The sequence below is a fragment of the Hyla sarda genome, chromosome 1 (assembly GCF_029499605.1).
Source record: "Hyla sarda isolate aHylSar1 chromosome 1, aHylSar1.hap1, whole genome shotgun sequence".
NCBI lineage: Eukaryota > Metazoa > Chordata > Amphibia > Anura > Hylidae > Hyla > Hyla sarda.
In genome coordinates, this window is record NC_079189.1 from 534098171 (window position 1) to 534115834 (window position 17664).

Sequence of the window (17664 nt, forward strand, 5' to 3'; positions counted from 1 at the left end):
TCCTATGGCAAAAGATTGAAATGTGCCCTTATTATAGTGCCTATGCACCACTAAGATCATTGCTGTTGGGTCAACTCCACAGGCCTGATGAAGCACACATGCGCGAAACGCGTTGCACACTGGGAATAAATGTTTTACCGCTTCTACCCTGTCTGGTCCTTTAGCGCCTGAACTCCACGTTCCTTGGAGGTTTTTGTTTTGCATTGCTACACTTGTGGAACGGCAGCAGTGGACCACTGTCACATACTCTCACCCAAGTTGTGCTGACCCAGGCACAATTTGTTTTGGTAAGCGCTATTTTCCACCTAGTGTCTTACATTGATTTGGCGATATTACACCATGGAGCGCTCCTTCTTTGTCTTTTTCTAGTCCTTGTTATTCATGGCATCCTCAATGTCTGCCTCTATGAGCACTTTTACTAAGGGTAATTTTTGACTAAGTAGGTAATTGCCCTGTGTATGTCTGTCTGTGTTCACGTAGGACATTTAATAAGCTGTACCACCGCAGTGTTACCACTATTTTCCATAATCACTGTAAACATGGTGCAACTGCATAATTGCGATATGAATGCACTAGTCACTGTAAAATAATAGTGGTAAAATTGTGGTAGTAATAAGTGGTACTGCTAGTTGGACTCCAAGTTTGAATATAGCCTAATAGGGCCAGCTATCAGCTGCCGAATACACAAATGCTCATTCGCTGGCTGATCACATTTTGAAAATTCCTTTTCGTGGGTCGTACATCGCTCTGTGTAATAGCTCATGTGCAGACAACGAATGATGAAATAAAGGGCCGCATTAATGATGGTTTGTGAAATGAACAGACACTGATCTCCTAGTGGGGGGTCAGACTGTGTACGAGGCTATTCACACGGCAGAATTTCCCAGTCGCAGTCCTGTTGACGTAAAAGTGTCAACGGGAGTGCGGAAACCCATAGAAGTGGATCAGGCTCTCGCTTCAGGCAGAATTCCGCCGGTGGAAATTCTGCCGTTTGAATAACCCCTCAAGGCATGTTCCCACAGCTCAAATTTCGTGTAGAAAAGCAGAATGCAGATTTTCAGCAGATTTGCTGCATTTGTACAGAATTTAAGCAAAATTCGAGTTACATTTTTGTGTTTTCAGAACACAGATTTCGCTCAAATTCAGAGTCCCATTAAAGGGGTACTCCGCCCCTGGCATCTTATCCCCTATCCAAAGGATAGGGGATAAGATGTCAGATCGCCGTGGTCCCGCTGCTGGGGACCCAGGGGAGCGAGTACACTCTGCGTAATGACGAGCGATACAGGGGACGGAGCAGCGTCCCATCATGGCTCCGCCCCCTCATAACATCACGGCCCGACCCTCCTATACCTCAATCTAGGTACAGAATAACCTGATGCATTCAGTGTCAATGAGTAAGCACAGGGCATGTAATGTGTGTGAAGACCTTTTGACCTTCATTTAGCTTCTGTACAACTTGTGGCTTTTTCCTATGTAATAGTAGTTGGGTGTAGCTGTGTCATAATGTTGATTGCTAATCCAGTTACTGTTCATTTCAGTCAACTATATAAAGTTAATTAAATTCACATACGAAGTGGATTTTGTTGTTATTGTGTAGAATGTACATAGGATAAATTACTTCTGAGAAGCTGGTACAAAAAAAAATGGTATAGTACAAAAAAGCTGTGAAGCAGCCCCTGAGGTGGCGCTCATTGCCTCATCCCTCCCTTTGTCCTCCCGCACATGCAGTGGTTATAAATAGGTTGTCTGAAGACTATTTATATGGGAATAGTGTTTGGCCAACCCTATTGAAGGCTTGTAATTTAAAGGGTAAAGTTTCTGCTTGTGGCGAGCGCCAAAAGGCATGTGAAGTCCTAAAGAAATAGGGGGATATTTATCAAAACCAGTGTAGAGGTAGAGTGGTGCAGTTGCCCATAGCAACCAATCAGCTAGCTGCTTTCATTTTTCACAGGCCTCTTTGCTTCATTCCTTTTCAATCTGGTTGCTATGGGTAACTCAAACTTCAAAAAGAATATCCCTGGAGGTTACAGGGCAAATCTGTCAATGACAACCTTTTAAGGGGTTGCTCCCTCGTGGGGAAAACTCTTTACTAGAAACCACCCTAAAATAGTAGCTTTATTGATTATTGTTTAAAATATACCCCACACAGACGTTTAAAATTCCAGCAGTTCTAAGGTGGTGTTTGTCTAGAGAGTCATTATCACTCTCTTTTATATGGGACACTTTTTTTTTATTAGCCATGGATGCAGCCTTTAATCTGTGTCCTTATAGTACAACACACGATAGCTCATGGTGCCAGGGACCTATATTTATTATTAAGCCACCTTTTATGTCCGCTGTATTAAAACATATAACTACTAGCCTCCCCGATGTTTTCTTGACAGGTCAGCTTTGTCAAGGGTAACGTGGCTAATGCTATGGGTAACTCAGCAACTTTTCCTCTGGACAGGTTTTGATAAATCTCTCCCATAGTCCAGTTCAGAAAGTTTCTGTGGTGTCAACCCTGGGATGCCGGCATATAAAACAACAAACTGGGCTCGCCTGTCGCCGCTACCTCTGTGCCCCGGTATCGCCAATCCACTCCTCCTCCGGTGTAGGCTTCTTCCTGGTTTCTGGTGGTCAAAGTGTCACACTGCAGCTTGGCCAATCCCCAAGCGGCAGTATGATGCATTGAGCCCTGGCACCAGGAACAAGACCAGTGCTGGTGGTTGATCTAAAAAGACCTGATGTAAAAAAGGGGGTGTAAAAAATGAAATGGGGGAATAGATGTGAAATGGGGAGATTGGATATGAAATTGGGCAATATCGAAATCACATTTTTTACCTCCCTAATCTCACATTTTCCCCCAATTGTGCAGCCCTAATAGCCACAACGCAGCACAACTAACGCAGGACAACAAGGCAATCTGTGGTTGTGGAACTCCAGCTGCGTCAAAATTAGCATAAAGTTCCAGCTATATGGAGGGCTATTTGGCATATAAATGTTTGTAACAAATATTATGAATTTCAAGCATTTTTTGAAAGTGTTAGAACATGCTGTGTATAAATCCAACCTATGGGAGATATGAATGTGTGGTGTAAGTACTGCAACATGGTCAAGGGCAAATGCAACAACCCTGAATGTCACACAGGTTAGACTGTGGGCAGGAACAGCAGAAGACCCTAAGGCTCTCCAGTCCCCGGATGAGGTGATGTTATAGTATTTATTAACATTACAGGCACAAAGGATTTTGACACCCCTCTCTGGCTTCCCCTGACATGCATGTTTCTTCTGGTTCCCGATATGACTAATGTTTGCTTTCACAGAGTCCATTGTCGTTATGGCAGTGTTAGTAAATCGTGCATGCTGCATTATATGTTAAGCTGAAAAGCAGAACAACTTCATCCCAGAATTTAAGCTTTTTCCCAGACAGTCTTCCGGTTTCTTCAATCATCAGGGATGTACAAGATCATGTCAAATGAGTGGTTTTGGATTCCTTGCTGTCCTCCATTGTACTGCCTATGAAAAATGCTTATTCATTATAGACTGTGAACCCTCCAGTAAAAGAATATCAGTGCTAAACTATGTCATGCATTCAAAACCATTAAAATATATTGTATGGAAAAAGTTGATCTTTTACACAATGAACATTCCGCAAATAGCTGGCACTGGCAGAACATGCCGACACTAAGGCTAGGTTCACACTACGGAATTTCCGCCTGCAATTCCGCTTTGAAATTGCAGGCATAAATGCCGCTTACTAAAAGGTATGGTATAGTATAGTATAGTGAATTGTTTTCTGTTTGTGAAGGGGAAAATCTGCTTAAAAATTTCCGTCTGAAGAATGGCATTGCTCATTCTTCAGGCGCAAATACTTGCGGGACACATTGCAGTCTATTGGAGATTGCAGTGTCCGCACGGTCCTAGCGCCGACTGATTCAGTCGGCGCTGGCCGCACTCGGAATCTCCGGGCAGAAATTTTCTGGAGTGTGAACCTAGCCTGAGACCTCTCAGTGTGCCATCTCCATAGATGGAAATGTTTTTCTGAGAGGATTTGTCGCAAGAATTGACCTATCCACCGCCGAAATACCGCCATGTGCACGGTGCAGCAGAATCCCATGCAAGCAATGGGAATCTTCTGCAACTGTAAATTTCCGAGCTGAATTTTTCCGCCGGATCCCGTTCGGACATTCCGTCGTGTGTAAATATGGCCTTACTGGTGTATTCCCACACAGCAGATTTCTGCTACAGATCTTACACGTGTGAATTTACCCCTCTGCTTACTATCTGCAATGGAACATGAGTTGGAATCAAAAATAAATGAATAGAATCTTTGGGATTCCCCCCCCCCCACACCGCAATAGCTTCCAAAATACTCAATATAGGTAAATATATAATTTTTCCTTTTAATACAAAAATTTTGAACAAGAATATAGTAATAAAAAAAAAAACTGAGATCTTAACATCTAAAGGGAAAAGGTCTGAATGGGTTAATGACATGGTTAATGGTTGATGACGTATGTTACCTGTATAGCTGCTGAACTATACTGTGTGTTTTTTCCTGGCCTTTACAATCCTTGGCAGTGCAATGTGCTTATCTGCACAAGTCCTTTGAACATTGTTAATAGTTAACTACAAACAAGGACTTGAAATGACAGTCCTGTGGTGGTAGTGGGTGCACAGGCCACAGATGCCCTTCCCTCTGCAGACTGTATTGTTTTCGGATCCCTGTGTTAAGTTCCCTCCCTCTCATCCTCGCCTTGGGATCTCCACAATGATGCACAATGCACTTTGCAACAGGAAACGTAAACACTGTGGGAGAAGATTTTTTCGCTTTAAAGCATATCCTACCACTTCCTGCTCTGTGAAGCACGAGACCCTCTCGAATATTTTTTAAGTTCAGAGGAGCCACCTCTAACTACATGAGACACTGCAGAATCTAATCAGAATGCCTAAAAATACACTTGACTATTCTCTATTTATTTCGGGGTTTTTTTTATCCACTGTATTTGTTAAACTATATATATTATGTCGTGATACTTTCTAATGTATCCCCTATGCAAGTGTTTCCCAACCTGTGTGCCTCCAGCTTTTGCAAAACTACAACTCCCAGCATGCCCGGACCGCCTTCGGCGCCTTTGCAACTAAAGACTAAAGAACACTGCTCTATGCTTTTTGAACATCCAGATCTTGGGGATGATGTAAGTGCATGGTTCCATCCTTGTGATATCCGATCTTGCCTTAAAGGGGTACTCCACTGGAAAACATATTTTTGTTTAAATCAACTGGTGCCAGAAAGTTACAGATTTGTAAATTTACGTCTATGAAAAAATCTTAATCCTTCCAGTATTTATCAGCTGTCATGATCCACGGGAAGTTCTTTACTTTTTGAATTTCCTTTCTGCCTGACCACAGTGCTCTCTGCTGACACCTCTGTTCTTGTCAGGAATTGTCCAGAGCAGGAGAGGTTTGCTATGGGGATTTGCTCCTGCTCTGAACAGTTCCTGACATGGACAGAGGTGTCAGCAGAGAGCACTGTGGTCAGGCAGAAAGGAAATTCAAAAATAAAATAACTCCCTCTGTATTATACAGCAGCTGATAAATATTGGAAGGATTAAGATTGCATGTAATAGTCCCCTAGAAAAATTGTGAATGTGTCTAAAAAAAAAAAAAATTAATAATAATTTGAATTAACCCCTTCCCTAATAAAAAATTGCCCCCCCCCTTTTCAAAAAGTTTCAATAAAATGAAAAAGATATGTTTTTTTTATATATAAAAAAAATCCTTCACACGACATTGAAAAAAGTATTGTTAATTGGTGTCGGCTAGTACTTAAACATTATAGGTACTTGTCTTAAAAAAATAGAAAATAAATGGTATCGGGACATTTTTTTTTTTTTTTTTTTAACATTCCCACCCTCCAAGCTCTTGACCGTGACAGAATAAACATACAATCAGATAGTATTTATGGGGAAAACTGTACAATTGAAAGAAAGCTCTCATACCAAGAATACAGAAAAGAAGGTTGCAGCAGCACTCTTGGAGGCTCTTAGCGCACTTTTTGATCAAAACGTGTCCCCTATCCACCATGCGGAAGTGGCCTCTTGTCGGATGGGACCCGAACATGCTTAATCCACTCACCTCTGCTGGGCATATGGCCTCTGAATGGGTGACCTGCAGGATCCACTATCAATTTTTCTTATTTGTGTTTTTGCTGTGCAATTTAGGGGGAGTGGCACCCTCTCTAGACGTGCACCCCTCCCTGTTTCACAGGAGGTTTTTAAATTGATAGTGGATGCTGCATATTACCCAGTCTGAGGCCATATGCCCAGCAGAGGTGAGTGGATTAAGCAGGTTACGGTCCCATCCTACAAGAGGCCACCTCTGCATGGTGGATGGGGGGGGGGGGGGGGATGTTTTGATCAAAAAGTGCACCAAGAGCCTGCATTTTTTTTTTACCAAGAGTGCTGCTGCAACCTTCTTTTTTGTATACTTTGTATTTGCCACAGCAGCGTGCACCCGTGTCTTAGGTAGTAGTGCTGGCTATTTTTTCTTTTTTGTGTTTTTGCTATGAAAGCTCTCATACCCTGTAACATGCCATTGCACATCTGAGGAAGGGATGTTTTTACATCCTGGGAATGCATTTTTTTATGTGGCTTTATATATTTAAATAAACACATATCTTTTAGCATATATACTGCCATTACAGAATTTATTCTCAACAGCTTTGCACCTGCTGATACCAGGAAATCCTTTACGACACTTCTGTCATACCCTGTTGGGCCACCTCTGGATACAAGAGAAGATGCAGTTGGGCATGGAAGCAGACAGGTTCCATGTGGCATCCTCTGGCACATTTGCCCCAATATGTTTCAGCTGGGCCTATAGATCCTACAGGGAAATGCTGGTAAATCTTTGCAGCTTAAAAATACCCAACCATGGGAGGCAACACTTGTGGCTGCGGGATGTCCTATGTGATGGCTCTCTCAGAACATCACACCAGTGGTTGGGGCAGTGTGTCGCTCCACAGAAAAGGCAGAAATAAAGTGCTTGTCGCAAGGCCTCCATACTTGAACCTGACCATGGTCGAATTCCAAACAGAACTTAAATGAATCGCTAAAGACCATACAAATATAGTCCATAGTAGACCAGGCTTCTCATTTACAACACCACTGCAAACCAAGACATTGGTGGCTGGCTGGCAATGCCAGGATACATAATGGTTGACATGACACTAAATTTCCTGGAAATGGTCTGGGCAGAGACATGGGTGTAATGGTGGTGCCACCTGTGTCTGGATGGTGCACAAGGAAACTGTGGGAGCTGATATTGTTGCAAATCAAACTATAACCTCTACTGATATTCTGTCTGGGCCATCTGGAGCATATTTGCAGTGTCTGCACGCTCTCTCATAATCACTGCTACCAACACCTTTGTACAGCTTGGCCAGAATGTGCTAAGTGGGAGATGACTATCCTGCTTCTCTTAGTGTGTTGATTCCCCCTTGCCCCCCCCCCCCCACCTTTAAAGTCTGTCAGCAGGGCAAAATGTTCTCCAGTGCACCATAGGAGCATGCGTTGTAGGCAATGTACCCTCTGAGAGCCTTTAATAGGGCAGTGGGGGTAGCACTTTTATATCCTCTTGGCAAGACCCAGTGTCTAATCAGAACACTCCTGTAATTATTAACATTATCTGCCTGAGACATGACTTATTGCAGAGTTTTGTGTGTGTGTGTGTGTGTGTGTGTATATATATATATATATATATATAATGTAAATGGGTCAGTTGATAGTGCTCTATGTTGCAATATGCTGTATTAGCACTACCTTGCACTAAAAGTCTTGTTAAGGCGTGCGCTCCGGTCCCCGTTCCCGGACCGGAGCGCCCGCCCCCTCGACCCTTTGCCCCGGGATCCCGGCGTCTCCCGGTCAGTCACACTGACCGGGAGCCCCGGTTCCCTTGTGTCTGGGACGCAGCTGCCGTGACGGCTGGCCCCCGTTCACGCGCCCCGACCCAGCTCCACTCACCTGGCTCCCCGCTCCTTGCGCTGTCCTTCTCTGCCTCTCGGCGCGCACAGCCCCACTCTCTTCAGTAAATTTAAAGGGCCAGTGCACCGGTAATTGGTGCGCTGGTTCCTCACTCCTCCTGCCTTCCCTATAAAAGGCACCTGCCCCTTCCTGCTCTTGCCGGATCTTTGTGCCCTAGTGCCTCTGAGAAAGTGTTCCTATAGTGTGTATTGCCTTGCCTGTTGCTGAACCCGTTACTACCGCCTACTCGCCTGTGAACCCTTGCCGCCTGCCCTGACCTCTGCTACGTCGGACTATGCTCCTGCCTGCTCCCTGTGTACCACGCCATATCAGCTGCCTGAGAGGTTGAGTTGCTACTGGAGGATACGACCTGGTGGGTACCGCCGCAGCAAGACCATCCCGCCTTGCGGCGGGCTCTGGTGAAAACCAGTAACCACTTATAACCGGTCCTCTGGTACAACCCGCGTCATCGCCTCTCAGGTCCGGAGGATCCACTACCAGTCCAACCGGTACGTGACAAGTCTATTGTACAATGACTAGGTGGCAGTGCTACACAATGGATAAGTAAATGCAGGCATATAGTATTTATAAAATGCCAAATTGTAGTGGACCAAAGAACAGTTTCTTGCATACAGCATACATAATCTAATAACAGAGAAATTGTTTCTGAATAAAATGGCTATACACTTGTTGTTTTTTATTTTTTTTTATTATTAAGCATTGTGGTGGTCACAAGGTGCCCATTCTTTTATTGTGCCTTCTTCAATACATTCCAAAGGCTGGTCAAACACCTAGAGATCTCCAAACCCAGTATTAGGCCTGTATGCAGGCCAGTCCCTGATCATAATACAGAGCCATGTACAACAAGCTTTTAGTCTAAATGGATTGTGGAGAATGTGTAAGTTCCATTCAGAATCAGTAATACATCTGTAGGTGGTGGTGCCACTGTTACTATTGGGCAGAAGATTTTCCGACGTAAACCTATTCCAAGAATAGCTGCCTCCTACCATGCTACAAACGTATGAACTACGCATCTCCCATCTATAGCCTTTTCAGCTGCTGGATTGACATAAAATGAGATAACGATAATGCAGACGTTCAGGGTTTATGAATTTGTTATTTGAAAGTATAATATTGTAGAATATGATGACACTTCTACAAGAGAGTTGGTTAGGTTGATCCTAGGCTTTTCCAGCTTATCAAGCCTTTTTGACCGTTTTTTTTGTCACTTTGTAGCCAACTTTGTCTCCTTCTCTGTACTGCTGACCAGTGACTATAAAGAAACAGTAATGGAAAGTTTCTTACCTAACCATAAGATGGCCCAGGACTGTGCAGACTGTGAATGGGACACCGAACGTGGTCTTCAGACTAAAGTTCTCCTCAAAGTTGAGTTAATGATGTCATTTCAGCCCTTTTTTTTTTTTTTTGAAAGATAAACATTATAGTAGGAGAATTCGCCTTCTGAATTTCATAGTATTGCCCTTTTTCCTCCTTGAGTATAATATATTCACAATATGCTGAGGTTACCATCAGTTCAGTCCAGAAGACTTCCACTTGCCATGTTTATTAAATTTATCTCTATCAGTTGCTCACATTATCTTGGTGACCACTTTTGCCTATGTGTACTATGTGATAGTCGAATTCTAGATGGAGATAAGATCAGAGGAAATGGTAACCACACAGCAGGAGGCAGGTGAATTCTTCATGTCTGCTCTCACAGATAATACTTATCAAACATTAGATTAGATACTGTTGCAACCTCCACCCAATTCCAGGCCACCTACTTAACTGCAATGTACTTGTTAGAAAGGTCATTATCCACTCTTCATTCTTTGCTTTCTGGCCTGGAGAAAGTGTTAGCTGCAAAAAAAAATAAAGAACTACAGAGGCAGATTTACTAATACCTATACCTTTTCGTAAAATGGACACACTAGACAAGAGGCCTGACCTAGAGGGGAAAGGGTGTAGTTTGGCAAAAGGTACATTTAATTAAGAGTACTGTGGTGCGGCACCCCGGCAGTCCCCAGGAATGGAGCATATGGAACCCCGCACAGAGCGACGGCCAACACGGCCCCTCCATGTATCTCCATGGGAGAGCCAGAGATACAGCGTTCGGGTATCTTCGGCTCTCCATAAAGATACACGGAGGGGGTTTGTCAACCATCAATTCGTGCATTGGTCGACAGGCTCTGTTTAGACAGGGGATAAGTGTTCCTGAACAACAGTACTCCTTTTAAATGTTATTAATTGAATCAAAATCGTGCCAAAATTTTGGCATAAAATATTGTTGTAAGCCAATCAATAGTTAGTAGTTAGTTGAACTAGACAAGTTTAAAGATTTAGCCAAATTAATCATAGGACATGAACACCTGTGAATAATTTGGAGCATCCTAAGGGTATGTTCACACAGTTATAGAAGTATTCAGAGTGTAAAAAAAACTCACCAACTTGAATGGCCACTGTCGTTTTGGATAAACCCTTGACACATCCTAGCCACACAACAAAAGTTCAGATCCGCGGATGTATGAATCTTCAGACCCCTATCGATTAGTAGAACGAATCTGGAGAAGTTTGAGCTCAGCATGTTTTCTCCCAGCTCCGTGTCACATGGTCAAGACAAACTCGCAATCAGTCTATGAGCATGTGACACGGAGCCGAGAGAGAACACGCTGAGCGCAAACTTCTCCCGGATTGTTTTCCTAATCCATGGAGGTCTGAACACTCAGAACCCTGCCAATCAAAACTTTTGACATTTGACTAGGACATGTCAGAAGTTTTTCCAAATGTCAGGTACTTTTATTATATATTTTTTAAAGTGCTTGTTTTCACTTGTCCCACTGATTTCTGTGAAAGTAAAAAATGCTTACACGAGGAAAAACAGCAAAAAGAGACACTTCTTTTATTAGCGTGGTTCTAGCTCTGCATGGGTTTGAAAAACGTTTTAACTGTGCGAGTATACCCTCGGGCTCCCCCAAATGTTTGCTTAGTAGATGAACATTGTGACTTTGTGAAACATACCTCAAACAAATGAAGTAAATTATTTTAATCACCAAGGTATGTTTTGCCAGATTTAGTAGGAAAGAAAATATCATCATTCAATGTTGAGGGGAAAACTAACTCTAAAAATGCAGATTACAGAGAGTTATCAATTGAAACAATGAAAAGGATTATGTGAAAGAAGATGGTTGTTCCCAATCAGCTGTGTGTTAGGGCCTTTTACACAAAGCAATTAAATTTTACATTATTTTTTTTTTTTAATCCCTTCTAATAAAAACTGAAAATGCCCACTTTTTTCCCATTAAAAAAACAACCTGTCACATGAAAAGTATTTGTAATTGGTATCGGTACTCGTACTTGGTCTTAAAAATGGTATTGGAACACCCCTATAATAGGGCCAGCAGACACTCATTTGTTGGCTTTTCGCTTAGGTATGACTTGCTTGTCAGCCACACATCTTACTATGTAGTATATACATGGCTGACAAATGATGGAAGTGAAGCACCTCACAAACAATCCAATCATTTGATACTCCCCGCACGTTGGTGGAGCCTTGTTATAGGGTCTGTAAATGAGACCTAATCTACAGGATAGGCGATATACATACTATATTTTGCTGCTCATTTTGATAAATATTTTACCAAAACCAGAGGTTGGTCCAATACACAGAAAAAGGTGCAAATATCTTCACTTGCTTTTTTTTTTTCTTTGTTGCTTCCACTTCTGGTTTTGGTAAAAAATAAATAAATAAATACTGACCAAAAGTATACTTATACTGTTTCCTGAAATCTCTCTACAAATGCTTTGCATGAGAGAATATATGAAAGCAGACCCCAAATGTACTTATGCCAATGGGAATGTAGTTGGGATCCAACCACCATGACAAATCTTTTGCATGAATCTTAAGATGGTTGTACACTTTTAAATAGTGATCGCTCGGTACAGCCAAACATTTGTGTGTTTTCTATGAGGAGGGGAGCTCTGGCAGCAGCTTATGGCTCCCAAAACAATAGGGACAGGCAGTTGAAATAAAACATGCCGACCATTCTCTCCACCGACAAAGTCTGTTGGTGGAGAGTTGGGAGGCCATAGACATTAGGTCAGTCTATTACTTTGCCAGAACTTGTCTACCTTTCAGTAGATTTAGCAGCATGCACTCTGAGTGGTGCTTTGGAAAAGAGGCATTTGAAAGAGAGTTATAAAAAAGAGAGCTATCTGCTGTGTGCAGTGAATTTGTGAAGCTGGAGTGACTTGTGAAGTGACTTTGTGAAGCTGGAGTACTTAACGTTGCACATAGAGGGATAACTGGTAGAATTTTAAACAGCCTTTTCACCTTTTTTTTTTTTTTTTTCTCCACTCTGCCTCTAGGGGGAGGGGTAGATTGGTCACACACAGGTGCTTAAATCTTAGTTTGGGACTTGGTGTTTTGGAAGAGAGGCATTTGAAAGAGCGTTATAAAACAGAGAGTTTGAAAGCAGGAGTTTGAGATCGCTGTGAGTGTTACTTTCCTTACACTGTAGAGACTTTAACTCACAAGGTCTACTGAGAATTTAATTCTAATAGTTACTGTCTGTTTTTGACTGTTAATCTGTGAAATCCCCATAACTAGTATGGCCTCCATGTTGAAAAATGCAGTCCGGTGTACATCCTGGTCAATGTATGCAATCCTTGCAGTTTGAGGGTGCATATTGTGCAGGATGTGTGAGAGTTGTTAATTTGGAAGCCCAGATCCTGGATCTAGAGGAGCAAATGGCAACACTGAGATACATTGACAACCTGGAGAGGTCTCCTGCTCACTGAGCAAGTACTCTCTGTCCTGCACCTCCATCCCACTATCCTCACCCACCTCTACCCCAGTCAGGCAGTTAGCTGGGTTACAGTTAGAAAACAGTATAGAGGGAAAAGTGTCAGGGAGGCTAGTCCTGAACCTGCACACCCCAACAAGTTTGCCCGGTTGGCAGATGAGGGGGGATGCCATTCCAGAGCTAGCAGGACTCTGCCTCTGACCGCCAGGGGGGTGTCTGCTCCAGGAAGGAGGGAGGGAGGAGGGCAGAGCAGGCCAGAGAGGTACAGGTAGTGGGGGACTCAATTATTAGGGGACAGACAGGGCAATCTGTCACAAAGACCGGGATCGCCGAACAGTGTGTTGTCTTCCTGGCGCTCTGGTTAAGCACGTCACGGATCGGGTTGACAGGTTGCTTGGTGGGGCTGGAGAGGACCCAGCGGTCAGGGTAAATATTGGCACCAGTGACAAAGTAAGAGGTAGGTGGAGTGTCCTTTTAAAAAGGATTTCATGGACTTTGGCCACAAGCTTAAGGCAAGGACCTCCAATGTAATATTTTCTGAAATATTACCTGTACTACGAGCCACACCAAAGAGGTAGCGGGAGATTTGGGAGGTAAACAAGTGGTAATCACCGAACACAAAGGCAAAAATGTGGTATAAAAATAACAATTCTTTATTGGTCAATCACTAAAAACATGAACAAATCTGAAGTGATGTATAAAAACAGAATACACATACAAATAGAGCAAGAGGTGAGTATATCATAAGCTATGTAAAGTGCATAAATGTACAAAAATAGGTGACAACATAATAATAGGACACTCACGGTATGCTAAATGTATCAAAAACACTGTGTAAAATGTATGTACCATAGGCATGAGTACTAGTAAACAGCAAATTGCAGATTGGGAAGAAAAAAATGGTGTTAAGATAAACAAGTCAGGCCATGCATCCATACATCATCTGATGTGAGTGTCCTATTATCATGTTGACACTTATTTTTGTACATTTATGCACTTTACCTAGCTTATGATATACTCACTTCTTGTTCTATTTGTATGTGTATTCTGTCTTTATACATCACTTCAGATTTGTTCATGTTTTTAGTGATTGACCAATAAAGAATTATTTTTATACCACATTTTGGCCTTTGTGTTCGGTGATTATATCTTATTTGGCCTGTGGTCTATTATGACTTAGTGCCGGTACACACGTTTTTTTTGCTTACTAGGTAAACAAGTGGCTCAGAAGCTGGTTGTAAGAAGGAGGGGTTTGGGTTAATTGAGAACTGGGCCGTCTTTGCTGTCAGTCACCGGCTCTACCGTAGGGACGGGCTGCACCTCAATGGGGAGGGTGCAGCTGTGCTTCGGGAGAAGATGGCTAGAAGGGTGGAGGAGTGTTTAACCTAGGGACTGGGGGGGAGGAACCTACAACATAGAGGGGGAAGATAGTGTAGATCGAGAGGGGGGACTTGCATGTGGACTAATTCCAGAAGTCTGACCAATGAAACTGACGAACTGGAGTTTATAATGTCTGAGGAGAATTATGACATATTGGGTATAACAGAGACTTGGTTGGACGATGGCTGTGACTGGGCGTTCAACATACAGGGTTATAGTCTATTCAGGAAGGATCGGACAAAATGGAAAGGGGGAAGAGTTTGTCTTTATGTAAAATCCAGTCTGAAGGCTGCACTGCAGGAGTATATACGGGAGGGAAACGATAATGTGGAATCATTATGGGTAGAAATATATGGAGAGAAAAAAATAATAATTCTGATAGGGGTTTGCTATAAGCCACCAAACATAATGGAAGAGGAAGAAGATCAATTACTGAGGCAAATAAACATGGCAGCAAATCAGAATGATGTGATAATAATGGGGGACTTTAACTCTCCTGATATAAACTGGGAGACTGAGACCTGTGAATCTCATAAAGGAAACAGGTTTCTGACTATAGCTAAAGACAATTATCTGTTCCAAATGGTGCAGGGCCCGACCAGAGGGGGCGCCCTACTAGACTTAATATTAACCAACAGACCTGATACTGATGTGTAAGTAGAAGGACACCTAGGAAATAGTGATGATAATATAATACATTATAGCTTGATCTTCAATAAGGGAATCTCTCGAGGGGCCACAAAAACAATGAACTTTAAGAAGGCAAAGTTTGATCAACACAGAGAAGCCAATATACAATATTATATAATATTATAACAATATAAAATGGGATAATGTCCTCAAAAACAAGAATACTGACGCTAAATGGGAGACTTTTAAAAATATCTTAAATTCTCACTGTAAGATGTATATACCTTTTTATAGGAATAAAAGGGTCAGAAATAAAAGAAAACCAATATGGATGAATAAAAATGTTAAGGGGGCAATAAATGACAAAAATAAAGCATTTAAACTACTAAAACAGGACGGCAGTGAAGACTCATTAACCCCTTAAGGACTCAGCCCATTTTGGCCTTAAGGACTCAGACAATTAAATTTTTACGTTTTCATTTTTTCCTCCTCGCCTTCTAAAAATCATAACTCTTTTATATTTTCATCCACAGACTAGTATGAGGGCTTGTTTTTTGCGCGACCAGTTGTCCTTTGTAATGACATCACTCATTATATCATAAAATGTATGACGCAACCAAAAAACACTATTTTTGTGGGGAAATTAAAACGAAAAACGCAATTTTGCTAATTTTGGAAGGTTTTGTTTTCACGCCGTACAATTTATGGTAAAAATGACATGTGTTCTTTATTCTGAGGGTCAATACGATTAAAATGATACCCATTATTACATACTTTTATATTATTGTTGCGCTTAAAAAAAATCACAAACTTTTTAACCAAATTAGTACGTTTATAATCCCTTTATTTTGATGACCTCTAACTTTTTTATTTTTCCGTATAAGTGGCGGTATGGGGGCTCATTTTTTGCGCCATGATCTGTACTTTTTTTTGATAGCACATTTGCATATAAAAAACTTTTAATACATTTTTAATAATTTTTTTAAAAATAAAATGTATTAAAAAGTAGGAATTTTGGACTTTTTTTTTATTTTTTTTCGTTCACAGCCGTTCACCGTACGGGATCATTAACATTTTATTTTAATAGTTCGGACATTTATGCACATGGCGATAACAAATATGTCTATAAAAAATGTTTTTTACGCTTTTTGGGGGTAAAATAGGAAAAAACGGACGTTTTACTTTTTTATTGGGGGAGGGGATTTTTCACTTTTTTTTACTTTTACTTTTACATTTTTTTTACATTTTTTTTTACACTTGAATAGTCCCCATAGGGGACTATTCATAGCAATACCATGATTGCTAATACTGATCTGTTCTATGTATAGGACATAGAACAGATCAGTATTATCGGTCATCTCCTGCTCTGGTCTGCTCGATCACAGACCAGAGCAGGAGACGCCGGGAGCCGCACGGAGGAAGGAGAGGGGACCTCCGTGCGGCGTTATGAATGATCGGATCCCCGCAGAAGCGCTGCGGGCGATCCGATCGTTCATTTAAATCGCGAACTGCCGCAGATGCCGGGATCTGTATTGATCCCGGCACCTGAGGGGTTAATGGCGGACGCCCGCGAGATCGCGGGCGTCGGACATTGCCGGCGGGTCCCTGGCTGCGATCAGCAGCCGGGATCAGCCGCGCATGACACGGGCATCGCTCCGATGCCCGCGGTTATGCTTGGGACGTAAATGTACGTCCTGGTGCGTTAAGTACCACCTCACCAGGACGTACATTTACGTCCTGCGTCCTTAAGGGGTTAAAGGGGTGCTCCAGAATAGAAAAATTGTACTCCATACTGCCAACAGTTAAAAAATAAAGAGTTGCCGGGGAGGAAAATGTCACACTGCCACTCAGCCTATCGCCGGCCAAGTTGGGACTTTACTGCGGCCGGTGATTGGCTGAGCCCGGTATGACTCGCCGACCACCTGCAACCAGGAAGAGGATCGCGGTGGAGACCAGAGCGGGTTAACGGAGGCACCAGGGAGCGAAGGAAGGTATGTACCTCTTTATTTTTTTTTACTGCTGGCAGTATGGAGAACATTGTTCCTATTCTGGAGACAGAAAGACTCATTGCCAAAGAGAGTAAAACTTGCCTCAAAATGTTCTTTAACTAATTTAAGTACCAAAAAGGTCAAAAATGAAAGTGTGGGCCCTTTAAAAAATTATGAGGAAGAAATTAGAAACAGGGATCAGAAAAAAGCAAATATATTAAACAAATTCTTGTATTCACCGAGGAAAATGAAATGCCAGGTGAAATACAGTGAGATAAGGTAAACTCCCCAGTACAGGTCACCTGTCTAACCCAGGAAGAAGTACAGTGCTGCCTACAAAAAATCAAAATAGACAACTCGCCAGGTCCAGATGGCATTCACCCCCGTGTTCTAAAGAAATTAAGTAATGTAATACAGACTCCTATTTTTAGTAAATTTAGTTGTAGTGACCAGTGTCGGGAAGCTGCTGCCAAGGCAAATAAAATCATGGGGTGCATCAATAGGGGCATAGATGCCCATGACCAGGGCCAGATTAAGGCTGCCTGGAAGACAGGCAGCCTTAATCTGTCCCCCAACAGTCCCCCTTCCCTTCCACTGAGTGGAACAGGAGTCAGGCCCCCGTTAAAATAAAACGGGCTGCATGGTCTATAATCGCTTTAGTTCAGGTCACTCTTTGCAGCTGTTGCAAAGCTACAACCCCCATTATGTCTGGAGAGCTTCAGGCATTATAGGAGTTGTAGTTTTGTAACAGCTGGAGCCTCATATACAGTGTCATCCATTATTACTGCAAAACTTAGAAGTGACGAGAGATCTAATGGGACAGTCAGGAGAAAACACAAACATAAAATGACTCACAGG

General features: G+C 42.3%; 1 protein-coding gene across 3 annotated transcripts in view; it reads left to right on the plus strand.

Annotated features, from left to right (window-relative positions):
* The window catches only part of IQGAP2 (IQ motif containing GTPase activating protein 2), a 293295-nt gene that overhangs the window by 12717 nt on the left and 262914 nt on the right, over positions 1-17664 (plus strand). The gene's annotated exons all lie outside the window — the stretch shown is intronic.